Source organism: Sinocyclocheilus rhinocerous, unplaced genomic scaffold, assembly GCF_001515625.1.
Source record: "Sinocyclocheilus rhinocerous isolate Xijiao unplaced genomic scaffold, SAMN03320098_v1.1 scaffold1738, whole genome shotgun sequence".
NCBI classification, from domain to species: Eukaryota; Metazoa; Chordata; class Actinopteri; order Cypriniformes; family Cyprinidae; genus Sinocyclocheilus; species Sinocyclocheilus rhinocerous.
In genome coordinates this window covers 26355-41524 of record NW_015647542.1, presented here as the reverse complement: position 1 = coordinate 41524, position 15170 = coordinate 26355, and positions in this window count along the sequence as shown.

The following is a 15170-nucleotide window of genomic DNA, read 5'->3' as shown; positions in this document are numbered from 1 at the left end:
TTGAACTAATAATTACATTATATGACTGATGATTTGCTTCCATGATTGACTGTCTAGATAACCAGCTTCCATTTAATAAAACTGTGTACCACTTTATGTGATGCATGTTTGTGTTAACAGCACAGAGGCTTTGGAAATTTCCCAGACTGCAGTCAAGCATGTCCTTCAGCCTACAGGTGACCCCTCCCCTCGCAGCATAATTGTTGTAATTACAGTATAATTTGGGAGTTGTTTGGGGCTATTTCTCTTTTGGAAGATCATTAAACTGTGTGTTTAGTGAGACCTGTAGGCCAGTGCTGGCCACAGATGCACGCTCAAATTAGCAGTACAGTCATTCTAAGGAAACCAAATGAAACGAGCCCTTGGGTTTGCATGGTGGGTGTTTGCTCGCGCAGCTGGGCCTCATGTAAAGTGTAGCAGGCAGTCATGGGTAATTAGTGCCTACTCAAAAGGTGAAGAGGCATTTCAAAAGCTCATGAAGCCTTTCAAGGGTGATAACTCTACTGGAACACACTTAGGAATTTGGAAAAGGGTAATCCGTTTTGGAGTGGGTAACGGGAAAGATTATGTACTTTTTAATGGGATGTTTAGTGCGGATGTGTTGACATTACGCAGCAGGCCACGACGGGTTCAACTATCTCATTTTCCTGTAACATTATCATATAATCCATTTTTAGAGAACAAAAAAGTAGGGCACAGCACAAAGTTTTGGTGTGAAAGAACAAATTAGTCCTTTCACATAAATCGCATCGTACCACAAAACACTGAATTCTACTGTACAACGTTACCTCTTTACGCACTGCTCAAACTGTGTAATATGGTGTAAAGTGAAGCAATTACAACTCTGTGTAGTGAATTCATATTCATATGTCTGTCTATGCAATGACAGTTATCTAAGTTTATAATTCTGACATGATTTACCTTAAGATGTCATTTAGAGGACAAAGCAAAGTAAGAAAGCTTTACAAACTTTAAAACTGTTAAGATTTTCAATGCCTCCAATTTCAATTCACACAGAAAATTATGGATGGATGGATAGAAAGCAAGACAGTGATAGATAGAACAATAGAATAGCAAAACAATGGATGGAAGGATGGAACGATAGAATTACAAAACAGTGGATGGATAGAAATGACAGAACAATAAATGAATAAATCAATGGGTGGATTGATAGAGCAACAGAATGACAAAACAATGGATGGATGGATGGATGGATGGACAGTGGATGAATGGGATGAATGGAACAAGAAGGATTGATAGAACATTAGAGTGACAGAACAATGATAGATAGATACTACACCAACTACACCATCAGGCATGCACCATAATGGCATTTGTAAATTTATTAAAAATAAAAAAACTGAAATAAGTACATTGCATAAGTATTCAAACCCTCAACTCAGTACTTAGCTGAAGCACCTTTACAGCTTCAAGTATTTTTGGGTATGATGTGACAAGCTTTGCACATCAGCATTTGGCAATTATTTGCCATTCTTCACCTCACCTCTTCACCTCTCAAGCTCTGTCAGGTTGGATGGGGGCAGACACACATTTTCAGGAATGAAAATATTTCATAAATATTTTCATAAATATCTCCAGAAATATTTGATTGGGTTGAAACCCAGGCTCTGGCTGGGCCACTCAAGGACATTCACAGAGATGTCTATAAGCCACTCTTGCTGTGTGCTTAGGGTCATTGTCCTGTTGGAAGGTGAACCTTCTGCCCAGTCTGAGGTTCTGAATGCTCTGGGCTGGGTTTTCATTAAGGCTATCTCTATATTTTGGTGCATTGAGCTTTTCTTCTACCATACCTGTCAACCCTCCCGTTTTTTCCCGGGATTCTCCCATATTTTACCATTCTATCCCGCTATTATCCCGTTTAAATATTTTCCCGTATGTTTAATCTTTCTATTAAAAAAAATCCCACTGAGCGTATTTTATATGTTTGCTACATTCGCTTCCGGTAAAACTCCCGTAATTTGTATGGGCCAAACCTCATTATATGAATAATCACGACAACAAATTCCAAGGTTGTCCAGTTGCCAGATCTTGTATGAAACGCATCTTTCTCACACGATCAACGCATATACATTTTGACAGGTATGTCTTCTACTCTGATGTATCCCTCAGTCCCTGCCGCTGAAAAATAGCCCCACAGCATGAAGCTGCTACCAGCACACTTTACTTTTGGGATGGTACTCTGCAGGTGATGAGAAGAGCTTGGTTTCCTTCAAACATGTTGATTGGAATTGAAGTTCATCAGACCAGAGAATCTTGTTTCTCACAGTCTGAGGGTCCTTTAGGTGCTTTTTTGCATATTTCAAGTGTGTTTTCCTGTGTCTACATTGAGGAGAGGATTGAGTCTGGCCATACTGGCATAAAGCCCAGATCAGTGGAGTGTTGCAGCGATGTTTGTCCTTATGTAGGTTTCTCCTATCTCCATATATGATCATGGAGTTCAACTAGATTGACCATCAGCTTCTTGGTCACCACTCTAACCAAAGCCCTTCTCCATCAATTGCTCACTTTGGCCAGGAGGCCAGCTCTAGGAAGAGTCCTGGTTGTTCCAAAATATTTTCCGAACTCTTCCCCAGATGTGTTTGATGCAATCCAGTCTCTAAGTTCTACAGGGTTTTTTTTTTTTTTTTACCTCAGGGCTTGGTCTTTGCTCTAATATGCATTTCAGCTGTTAGACCTTTTATTAAGGCGTGTGCCTTTCCAAATCATACCCATTCAATTGAATTTGCCACAGGTTAACTTCACTCAAAGTGTGGTAACATTTACAAGCAAAATGAATGCTATCTGAACTGTCCCAGGTATGAATACTTATGCAATGGAATCATTTAAGTTTTTTATCTTTAATAAATTTGCAAAGATGTTAAAAACCTGTCATTTACTTTGTCATTATGGTGTATAGAGTGTAGATTGATGTGTGAAAAAAGTAATTTAAAGCAGTTTAACAAAAGGCTGCAACATAACAAAACGTGAAAAAAATGAAGAAAAAATTAATTCTTTCTTTCTTTCTTTCCTTCATCCTTCTTTTTGTTATTTTGTAATGTTCTAACCTCTCACTGAATATCAAGAATTTTGGTCATGAAGATTTTTGATATTGAGAATAATTTATGAGAATTTACCAGCCAATCATAGCACTGCTGATCATGGTTTGAAGTATTGATGCATGTGCCCTCTCCAATAAACACAGAAACATGCAATTATCTTTGATTATATACAAATCAAAGCCGCACATGCGTTTGAAGAGGCAAATTAGCCAGAGAGCAAAATAGCATGATTACAAGATCTGGTTTACTCATATTATCTGGGGCCTAGGATTTTATTCTGTTTCAAGCTTTTGGAGGTCAAAGCAGCACATGATGCTTGTGTTGAGTAGTGCACAGAATCCTGGACAAGAAGATTTAGTTTTGTTTTCCACTCAAAGAAAAAATAAATAAAAAATGAAACCGCAAACATATCACAATCTGTTAAAGGGGTCCTATTATGCCCTCTTATGAAGTCTTGATTTTTGGGGTGTACTAGAACAAGCTTTTATGTTTGATCGTTCCATAATTTAAACACTTTTTTATTTTTTTATTTTTTATTTTTTTACATTATTGCAGCACCTCTCTTCCCAGTCTGTATCGAACACTCTGTTTAGCTCCTGTTGTGATGAAGCCCCTCCTTCTGAAACACAAATTGTGCTCCGATTGGTTAGCTGGCCCAGTGTGTTGCGACTGGTGAACCACTTAAGAGCAGAAATTTTTGAATGCAATTAGAATCACAATTAGATTTTTTCCCCAAATCATGCAGCCTTAATAGGACCCCTTTAATAAATTCAGATTTATGTGACATATTTATGTGACAGTATCAGTATTGCACTGAATGAACTAAGAATCTGCAATGCTTCTGTAACTTTGTCGCTGCCGTTTTCGTCTGCCCACGGTTTAGATCTCATAATGCCAAATCAAGACAGATCATAGCAAATGGGAGATGAGAGGAGAAGAGGACAAGGCAAGCTGATGGGAAGATGCAGTCATAAAAAAAGAATGAAATAGAGTCACTGATTGGAGCGAGGGAGGGGGTGAGGCTGAGCACTTGAAATAGAAGGTCTATTTACTGGAGTCTGATTGCATATCCATTCAGAAAGGTCACAACAAGAGGCCCCTGTCTCATGTCTGTAATCTGGATGATGGATGCTCTGTAATTAACACATTATTTACATAAGCATGCATGTGAAAACCTCTTTCAGACTTGTCATCTTTCTCATTCGCTCCGACAAACCCTTCAAAGTCTTTATTCTCAGTTTCTTGTTCTTGCAAACCAAACAATCTCAATCCTCACACTTCATTTCTCCACTCGCTTCATTAAATAGTGATTTTCTCAGCTTTCTTCTTCCAGGTTTGATCGCATTTGGCTGACGCACTGCAAGAGCTCATTGATATTAACACTTTTCTGCCACTTCTTGTTATGATTCTTGTTATGGGCTCTGATAATTAATATTCATCCTCTTTAATTCTTAATTACGCTTTGGGTCAGTGTTCGTGGCTCACTGGCTATCTATATTTCAGGCCTGAGACCATGACTTCTCCACCATTGAAAATCAACAATAAAGAAAGGAAATTAGAAGATAACATTATGGACAAGAGTGAGAGCTGGTCTCCTCCTCCCGTTCAAAACAAACCACAGAATGACATTAAGGACAGCTCCTTGTCTTTAAGTCAGTATTAATACATACAGTACTTCTTATTTCCTGTTTTTCCTGAGTGGATTCAAGAGACCTTTGAACATCAAAGCCTCCGCCTTCTCTTTTCTCTTGTGCTCACAGTGTCTCTTTCACCCTGTTTCGTGCTCCTTCTTTTTTGACCCCTGATATGATATTTAAAGTTGCACTTTGATGTTGTTCAGCCTTTCTAAACCTTGTCCTCTCTGTCCCATTCTTCCCTTTTGTCTGTATTGTGTTGTGTTGCATTAGCAGTATACTGTCGTCTGCAATACTCCCATGTCCTTTTCACCTAGAATCTTCTAAAAACTCAGCCCTGGGGCTACCAGTTGCTGCTGAGGGAATATACTTCCTATTGAAACAGGATGTTGAGGTAGGACATATCAGTTGGCTCATCGGTTTTGTTTATGAAAACCATGACTGAATCAATGCTAAAAGATTGCCATTTGGGATGGTACAATTTCCAAGTAGCTTCCCCTAAATTAAAAAATTGATAATTAACTCAATAGGTACAAGGTACAATAACTCGATACAGCATGCTAAACAAGCAATTATTCCAATTAAAACAATAGATATCCAATGCATCCAACTTTGTTGTCATAATAATGGGACTTTTTTTTAATTATGACTTTTTTTTCCAGAGATTATAGATTAAGATTAGATTAAGATCTGTTTTAATTACATTTAATTGGGCATAACATGCCTTAAAGGGGTCATCGCTCTGAGTGAGCTGTCATCAGTCATCAGCCATTGTTTCGACGCCGGAGCAGATGTAGACAAGAATGACTCCTAAGCGATTAAAGTGTTTTGTTGTTGGATGTAATAATGAACATAGCAGTCGTCATTTACTCCCGACATCTGAGCCGCTGAAGACACAGTGGATTACGTTTGTTTCTGAAGGGTATGTGCCCCCCGATCTGCCTAAATGTGTCTATGTTCGCGCGAATCATTCGTGATCCAGCTTCACCTACAGAAGAAGTGAGTATACGTTTATTTTTTTTATGACTCTTTGCAAATCGCCTTAATAACGTGCTAGTTAGCAAGTTTCACGATGAATGCAGCTAAAGTTTACCGTCTCTCAGAGAGCGGCTCGGAAGAGAGGGGCGGGGTCAACAGAGCTCATTAATATTTAAAGAGACATGCAAGAAAACGGCTTGCTCTGAAAAGAGCTGTTTTTGACAGGGTAAAAAAGGTGTTTTTTACACTACCATTGAGAAATTTGAACCAAACTATGTTACAGACTTTTCAATAAGACCCTAAAGAATCATATCAACTTGTGGAAAATGGGCATCCGATGACCCCTTTAAAAAAATCCATATGTACAATATATACAAACATAATAAAATTGCTTATAACTTTTTCACCAATAGGTGGCACTAGCAAACTTTTTCAAGAAAGTTCTCTTTGTCAAACTGTTTTGAAATCCCAAAATAAATTCCAAACGAATATCGTTTTGGACGATTTTGTTTGAAATAACATCACACCAGTTTGTTCTTGAAGTTTTTTGGGATCCTTAAAATTTATCTTGATGTGCTAAAACATTGGTAAAATACAGCATTTTATGACAGACAATATGGCCGACCAGAGTATTTGGTATGTCCAAAGAAAAGGTTTTAGACCAAATCTTTAAAAATGTATTAAAAAAGAAATGGGTTTTCAGAATTCTTAAACTGGTTGGTGACGCTGTTCCCAAACTTCTCAGGACTAATAAAAACATAATCTGCCATTATATCTTCAGTGGTTGGGCCCTAATAAAATAGAGCTGTCTAGCTAAACTCCTTACTGAATGTGGTATATTAATAATATCATGTTTAGTTTTAATTTTCGCTCCGAGACACAGTTTTAGTATCCTGCTCCTCTGCCAGAGAGGATAAGCTAAAACCACCCTACTAATCCCTCAAAACTGTGACCAGTAATGTTATGAAAAAGACACCGCTGTCAGGGTGCAGGGGAACATGAAAGCTAAATCCTCAGACATTCATTTTAATAAAGGTCTCAAAGTGAGGTGTTGAAGCCTAGTCGTGTAATTCCTGACATTTCGAAGTCAATGCAATATCTCATTGCTCCTTGCCGACAAGAGTCGGATTAATTGTACAGTAGATGTATTTGTGGGTGTGTGTCAAAAATGGAATATGAGCAAGACTGGTCCAAAAGTTTAAGAACAATTGGCCTCAAAGTCTCATGCTTTATTTTCAATAGTGAAATAAAGCCACCTTGAGCTGGATTTCTTTGAATTATTTATTGGAGTATTTTCAAGTATATAATTTTATTTTGTCCATCACTGAGTCTAACGGTGTTGTAATAAAAGCCTAGATCAAAACAGATACATATGTACAGTATATATTGATGTTATGATTGTTTTAATAGATGTGCAGTGTTAGATTAAAATATATATTTAAAATATTTATTTAATTAATGATTTATACATTACATTTCTATTTAAACATGTAGCTTTATTTATTCATTGAATTAATTAATAGCAACAACATTAGACCTATTTCAGCAATAATACAAAGTAAATTAAATACTAATACAATATCAAATTAAACTGGTATCTCTGCAGTCAATGTCTCATACTTAAAACACACTTATCACATCCTAACCTACTGTACTTGAACAAGATAGTCCTGTCCCATATGGCACATGTGATAGCCAAAATGTGTAGTATGTCCATAATGCCGCAGAATGTGCCATTTGTTATTTCAGGTCTCAAAGGTGTGCTAATGAGCGCTTCGCTTGACCTCTACAGCACATCTCTACCCGACAGTCTATAAAGCATTACACCACCAAAGCTTGGATCCAAGATGAAAACTGTGAATAGTAAAAAATATTTGTACTTGAATATCTCAACATGTACTGCACTTCTTCTCACCACACTGTTCAGAGGGGTCTTCAAACTTTCTCAGGAACTTCCTCTGTGAAGTTCTGGTATTCTTCAATATTGTGTAGCCCACTAACCATTTCGCATTCTTGATCTTAAAGAACAAACCCAGCTTTCATCAACACACTGCTGGAATGTAGAAGCATTGCATAGTATTTGCATAAAAACAATGTTTAATAAATAAAATGAATAATTCCAGTTCCATTATTTAATTTTTAAATAATTAAATTCTTAAATGCCACACTGAAAAGAGCTAGAATGTAAGACATAAGACTGTCTGGAATCTTTAATAATGAATTTAAGTTAAATAATAATTAAAAAAATCAGCATATGGGTTTGGAAAAAGGATGTGTAAACAAGAAAAGAATTTCAATTTAATAAAATGTAACAGTATATTGATTGATTGATTGATTGAAAATGTTACTAACACCTGACAGATATCGCTGAAATTGTGTTTTAAGAAATCACACCATGAACTTGAACACTATACACATACACATACACATTCACATTCTCACATGTACATCCAGTGTCAAAAAGACTCCCTGCTGAGTCATAGTATTTTATGTCGAAAGCTGGGAAACGGTACTTAATCACATCTCAGTTCAACAGAGAAAATAGAGAAGTGGGGGGGAAAACAGACATTTGGATAGAGAGACGAGAGCCCATGGGAGTCTGCCTGCATCAGGGGTAGAAGCGGTAGTTGAAAGCAGGGAAAATAAGATTAATGATGGCGGGTGAGGACTTCTCAGGACGGCGAGACTAACACTGATCTCTGGTCAGGCCACGATTCTCTTTACATGCCTGTGAAACACAGAACCTGTGACTTCCTGTCTGCACTGTCCATTCTACTTTTGTCTTTTACTATAAACACAAAAACAGAGAAAATACAACCAACCTATCTGCACTTTGTCATTTTTTAGTGGTGTCTATTATTTAGCCAGTGACAGAAAAACTTACAGGGGTCATATCTTACATATCTGTAAGAATAGACTGGTAGTACAAGTCTGGCTCTGATAACTATCTTCATTTTTTGTCAGTAATCGATAAATTGCCAATATTATTCCATTCAATATTAAAAATAAAACACTTAAAAAAAAAAGAAAAAAAAAAAAGCTAAAAACGTTAAAAGCTAAAAGTGAATTTAGGTCTCACAACATTATAATGAAAATGGATATTTGTAAAAAATGAGCATACACAATTACATATCCAAAACTAATAAAATAAAATAAAATAAAAGAATAAAATATTCCATCTCATAAATCAATAACCGATATGGTAGCAATATTTTGTACATCCCTACATTTTTGTATTATTAAAAATTTCTACTTATGATGTTAGTAAAACATTGTCACATGTCACCAAATATATATAGATATTTTATAATTTATACGCCTGTCTGGCATCTTAACTGTGAATTTTATCATTTAAAAAAATAACAATAATTTATTTATTTATTTTAAAAAAATGATAATGGTTTTAAATCAAGCATGTTGATCTCAAAAATGATCAGTATCATGATCACACAATCACTATATTCCTAATACATCACAATTGCCCACAGAAAGCCTTCTTCCTTTGGTGTTGTAACAACTGTGCCAACAGGAAGATACACATAGAAGACAATCCATGCTGACAGTCAGACGATAATTTGTCAGAGAGAAATATAAAGTAATGCTTATTGTCTTTCACTATAAAAGCAGATTATGAGAGTAGGTGTGGGAAGTGCTTCCCTTTTGCTTGAATGTGATTTTGTCATTTTTTTCTCTCTTGCTCAGATCAAGATTCACATCACAACAATCACAGTGTTTCAAGCCAAAAAGCTCAATGCATCCAGAACCCTTAGGCAAGTCTAAAGAAACATCAAAGATATGGATACCAGAGTTCATTCTCTGAGTAGTCGGTGTGTATTAAGTCTGTTGTATATTGACGTGCGTGAAATCTTATCATCAACGAACTTAAATCAAAGCCAAAAATGTATATTTTAGCATTCCCATTTCACATCAATATACTGAAAGAAAAAAAAATAGGATTTGGACTTTAATTCAGAATTTGCTAGTAAATATCACAAATAATTATGAAGATATACAATTTACCCTAATAGTCTTCTACTTGGATTTTTTTTTTTTTTTGCAGTCTAGCTTCGACTAACTTGTTCAACAAGCACAAGAAACCCAATAATACACGATTTGAAATCTGCCATCTTTGCTCATTGGTGCTCGGTTCAAGATTCACCTGAGCTTAAAATGTCATGTGACTACAGACTAAACACTCCGGAGTCACAGAACAATAACTTCATGAATCGAGCACCCCTGCCAAAGATGCAGCAAACTCTAGGCATAATAAACTTTTCGTAAACTGTTTTTCATTGGCCAGTTGCAGATTTTTCCTATAATGCACTGGCAAGACAACTAAATTTAGACAGAATGTGCAGTTCTATACTGCCAAATGCCCATCATGAATCAAGAATTTGGCTTTGAAAAGCACACTGTAGGCCACTCAGTCCCTAGGAGGCAGAAACGGACACAGATCTTCTTTCGTCTTGGTTTCAGGGCGCAATCACCTCCAGCTGAGCAACAACAGCAGAGACCTGCTGGAGGAAACTTCAGACTTTAATGGGATTACTCAGACATACGCTAATCGAGTGAGCGCAGGTGGAGAATTAAAAAGATCACAGCCTCCTGCATGAACTGAGAGACACGCTTAAAATGGAGACAATGTTACGCAAGCATCCTCAAAACTCTTCTCGACTTATGTTGGGTATGGCCATTGCTACTTGTGAAACTATACTCACAGTGAACATCTGACCCACTTTTGACCTCCAATTCACTCAACTATCCCTTCAGTTAAAGAGATATAGTTCACCCAAAGACAAAAACGTTGTCATCATTTTCTCACCCTCATGTCATTCCAAACGAGTTTCTTTTTGTTGAACATAAAGGAAGATATTTTGAAGAATGCTGGTAATCAAATAGTTGATGGTCCCCATTGACTTCCATAGTATTTCTTTCCATACTATAGAAGTCAAAAGGGACCAACAACTGGTCCCTGTTTTGGTTCTTCAAAATATCTTCCTTTGTGTTCAACATAAGAAAGAAACTTATACAGGTTTGGAATGACATGGGGGTTAGTAAATGATGGCAAAAATTTCATTTTTGGGTGAACTATTCTTTAAATCATTTTATGTTTTTGTGGGCCATTTTGCAGAGAGAAGTGGAAAAGGAGAAATGAATTTACAAAGTGGCGGGCAATCAAAATTTTTCAGCACAACAAGATCTGAGGTTTGTGCTGCAATCGTGGTATTCAGTATTGGATTACCTAAACCTCTCTGCAATTGCAGTCGTATTTTAAAGAAAAATAGAGGGTTGTTAAATTGATTACTTTGTTAAGAATGATTACAAATGACACCGTACCAAATGGCTGTTTATAAAAGAATGAATCAGTTTTGCAATCACTTGTGCTTTGAGGAACAGAAATGAATAATTTTAGGGAAAAATGAGTCATTTGAGACTGGCATAAGAAGCGTTTGATAAGTTTTTTAATTTTTTTTCAAGATTGCAGCTTCCTAATCTTTCGAGGCCACCTCTGAGTGAACTTTTCTGTCGCCAGCGAAATTGGTGTGCATATTTACCTCAGGCAAAGCTAAACAGCAATATTCTGCATATGCAAATGAAACACAAACCAGTCATATGCAACCTTATTAACATGCACGAAAATCATGTTGCCACTTTGAGTTCAATGAGTCATCAATATTTTATAGATACTTCCTTTATCCATACAAATTAAATTCTGCTCAGCCTGCAGAGATTTCTTCCAGTCCCTTGCTTGCCTTTGAGAGCAAGTTAAAATTGCATAGTATTATGAATGTCTCAACCACTGGGAAATTAACAGATGTAACCCAGCACCTCAATGCATGACACTATTTCCAACAAACAACCAAAATGAAGTTTCCCAGGGCATCATGAGTGTGGATAACACAACGACCCGATAGTCTCCACGGCCTGCAAATTATGGCCTTTTGTGCTGACTCCACAGCTACGGTATTAGCCTGTTTGCTGTCCTGAGCCTTACAAAGCCTGCGTCCTAAAGCCAATTCAATGACTTCACAGACAGCATTTTAGTATGAAGGATAGTGGGTTCAGACAGACTTTCAAGGCACCACAACTTAATGTGGTGGCACATGGCATGACTCTAGAAATGGACACTATAAAACTATTAGGGCTGGGTATTGACACACATTTCTCGATTTGTTGTGATTTGGATCTTGATTCCATTCAATTTCAATTCATTTGGAAATAAATCAGGTTTTGGAAAAAAAAAAATCTCTTTCAATTAGTGCTGTAAACTAAATAGGGAACCCTCCCACTTGGTACTACAGTACTTAATAATAACACAAAAATAAAAACTCAAAATTATGCTCAAATTATGTTTCTGCTTTAATTAGTTGAAATATAAACATTCAAACAGTGGCGGTCATATATAATGAATATATAATATAGTAGATATATTTAGATTTGTTCTTCTAGCAAAATAATGATTTGTGAACATTAAGTGGATTTCCTGAGGCAATACATGATGTTGTTTACAAGGTATTTATGGGTATTTATTTTTACAAACTTTTAAAATTATTTTATTATTTACTACATCTGGCCAGTGCTGAAAGACAATTACATAAGAGATGATACATTTCAGTAAATTGCACTGCATCTTTCATCTTCTGATGTTCATTCATGTTTATGTTGTGCTATAACTACTAGTAAAGAGAAAGAGATGACCGATTCAAGCACACAATATAAGCGCACACCACAAATTTACATTTGTACAAAAATAAAATAAGGGGATCAACTAAAGATCAAATTACTATTCTGTGAGCTTGATTTCCTTTTTAAAAAGTGGTTTATTTTTGAGCATCATATTGATAATGAAACTACAACAATAGGTTCTAAACAGGTTCTAAAGCACTTCTAAACAAGAATATTTAACATAGACTAAACTGCTCCAAAATGCTGACCTAGAATGAATTGAAGTGAGCTTTAGCCATAACCAAGCAAGTATTTCATGCCAAAAAATGCTTACTTCTCACTGGAAATGGAATCACGTTGAAAAAAAGGAACACCAATTTACTTTTTTTTCTTATTAATTTACTTCATCTACCACCAGCCTGTATTATTCTTTCTTACAAATGCTGAGACAAATGCTATGTGTTTGTGTGTGTGTTACACATGACACTAATAATGTATTTGAATGTGTCTTGATGTCTTCCTATCCATATACAGTTTCCAAAGACAGCACTCAGACATAGCCACAGAGGAAAGAGAGAGTGTGTAGATTAATCCTACTCAGACAGTTTGGAAACTCAAGCCGGACAGTGGCTGATGATTCACAGACTTCAATCAGAGCACACAGGAGATGAGGTAATCTGGAGTCAATAAAGACCAACAGAGTAAGGGTGAACTAACGTGTGGATGGAAAGCACACAAGCACAAGTCAGTATAATTGTATACACTATACATTATAATTTAAATACAGTCAGTATGATTTAGTAGTATCAAGGTACAATATGTCCCCACTGATTTGGAAGGCTCTTATAGAAGGCTCTAAATGAAAAACTATGATTTAAGCTGACGTTTCTGAAACAGATACAGTACATAAATACAGGATGCTAAAAATAGGTTGGTTCAGTAAAGAACCTAAGGAAAAAATGTATGATGTGCAATGCATACTAATGAAGGTGAATTGGAAGAATGATGCCTATTTGCAGGTCAGCTCAATGGCTGTCCAGAACCCGGTTGGTCCTTTTAGTTTTTTACTTCATCCACATATATTAATAACCCACAGACAGAAGGGGAATATGGGATTAGACCCCACAGATGTTGAGATGCCTAATTCCAGGCAATTTTAACAAAGAATTCAGAAATAACCTGTTTCCTTGGGCACATTGATCTTTCTGTATGCATGAAATATCTGGATGACCTATTACATTTGCCAAACGTGGGACATACTGTATCCCACAATGCACTAGCCTTGACCTTCTATTTATAGAGTGATGAATGAACCAGACATAATCTCAGCTGTAATACTCATAATTACTTTTAAGACTTCCAATATTACCTTTTTTTTTTTTGCCACCCAACAGAATTGAAATTGCATTCGAGTGACATTGGCGTGCAGCGGCTCTACGTCATGTGACAAAATATGCAAGATTAAATGTTTTGTATTTTGTTTTCACATAATATCTATGATTTCATTTGCTACTTTATAAACAGGAATGCATTCTGTGCAGTATTAAGTAGTAAGCTTCATTCCCTCCTGACCTCATTAGTATTCATACCGAATGTTTACACATCTGAATACAAAAATATATACATTGAAATGCACAATATGGACATACTGACAGCATCAAAATGTAAAAGTATTTATGAAATGCATGCACAGCTTTAGAAACATAATCATTTTTATAAATCCTTGATATTAAATCCATATTATATTTGTATAGCTACTTTTTACAAATATATACATATACATTTATATGTATTAAAGCCCCTAAATAAACCTTATAATTATATTTATTATAAATAATAAAAATATAAAAACATATTTTTACATACATATTTTTATGCAAGTAAATTGTTACATATAAAAAAAATATTATGGATGTCATTCTGTTGTGGCTTCTAGAGATGAAAAAAATTAATAAATATTTGAATGGGGAACATCCAATCCTGAGCCGTAACATTGCTAAGCGCTCACTATCATTTTGGTGCATAGAGGAAGGAAGAAAGCATTAAATAACTAAAGGGACACAGATAAAGCATTTTGGGGAGAAAGGAAATAAAAAGGTGAATGACATGGATGTGAGAAGACAAAAAGGAATAAAACTGATTTGTAAAGGGCACCATTTACAAATCTATCGTACTCCCTACCAGGCTCGGATTGAGGGATTAGACCGCATTACTTAGGCTGCTTTTGTGTAGGCAAATCCTGGGTGGAAAGAAACCCAGTGAGGCTTCTGCTGACAAGAAAGGGGGAAAAAATAGATCCTCTGCAAAACCTCATGCTTTCCATCTTCCTATCTGGCCTATCTTTTCTCTTTCAACCTTCTGTGCTCATTCTCTTTCTACTCACAGCTCTCGCTATTTTCTCACTGTCATGCTCTGTCTTTTTAACACTATCACACATGCGGTGTATGGAATATGACCCGAGACCCTTTTTTTTTTCAGAGCACGCTCATTGCGCAAACCTTATTAGCTTCACACTCGCCTTTGTCTCTCGGCAGGCTGCTGAAATTTTATGAGAAATTTGGGGCCCCGTTGTTTTTTTTTGTGCAAACAAGTGGAAGTGTGAAAAGAAAACAGGGTGAAATGCAGAAAAATTTGCCTCGAGGAGTCACTTTATAATGTTAAAAAAGCCAGTTTTGGAGTTTAAATAAATATTTCAGACTTTCATAAACATGATCTGGTCAAACTAAGGCACATAGACTTGTTCTAAAATCTATTTCAAACCCTCTTAAATCAGACTAACTTTTGAGTTCTGTCCTACAAACAAAAAATGACATGACACACACACACACACATA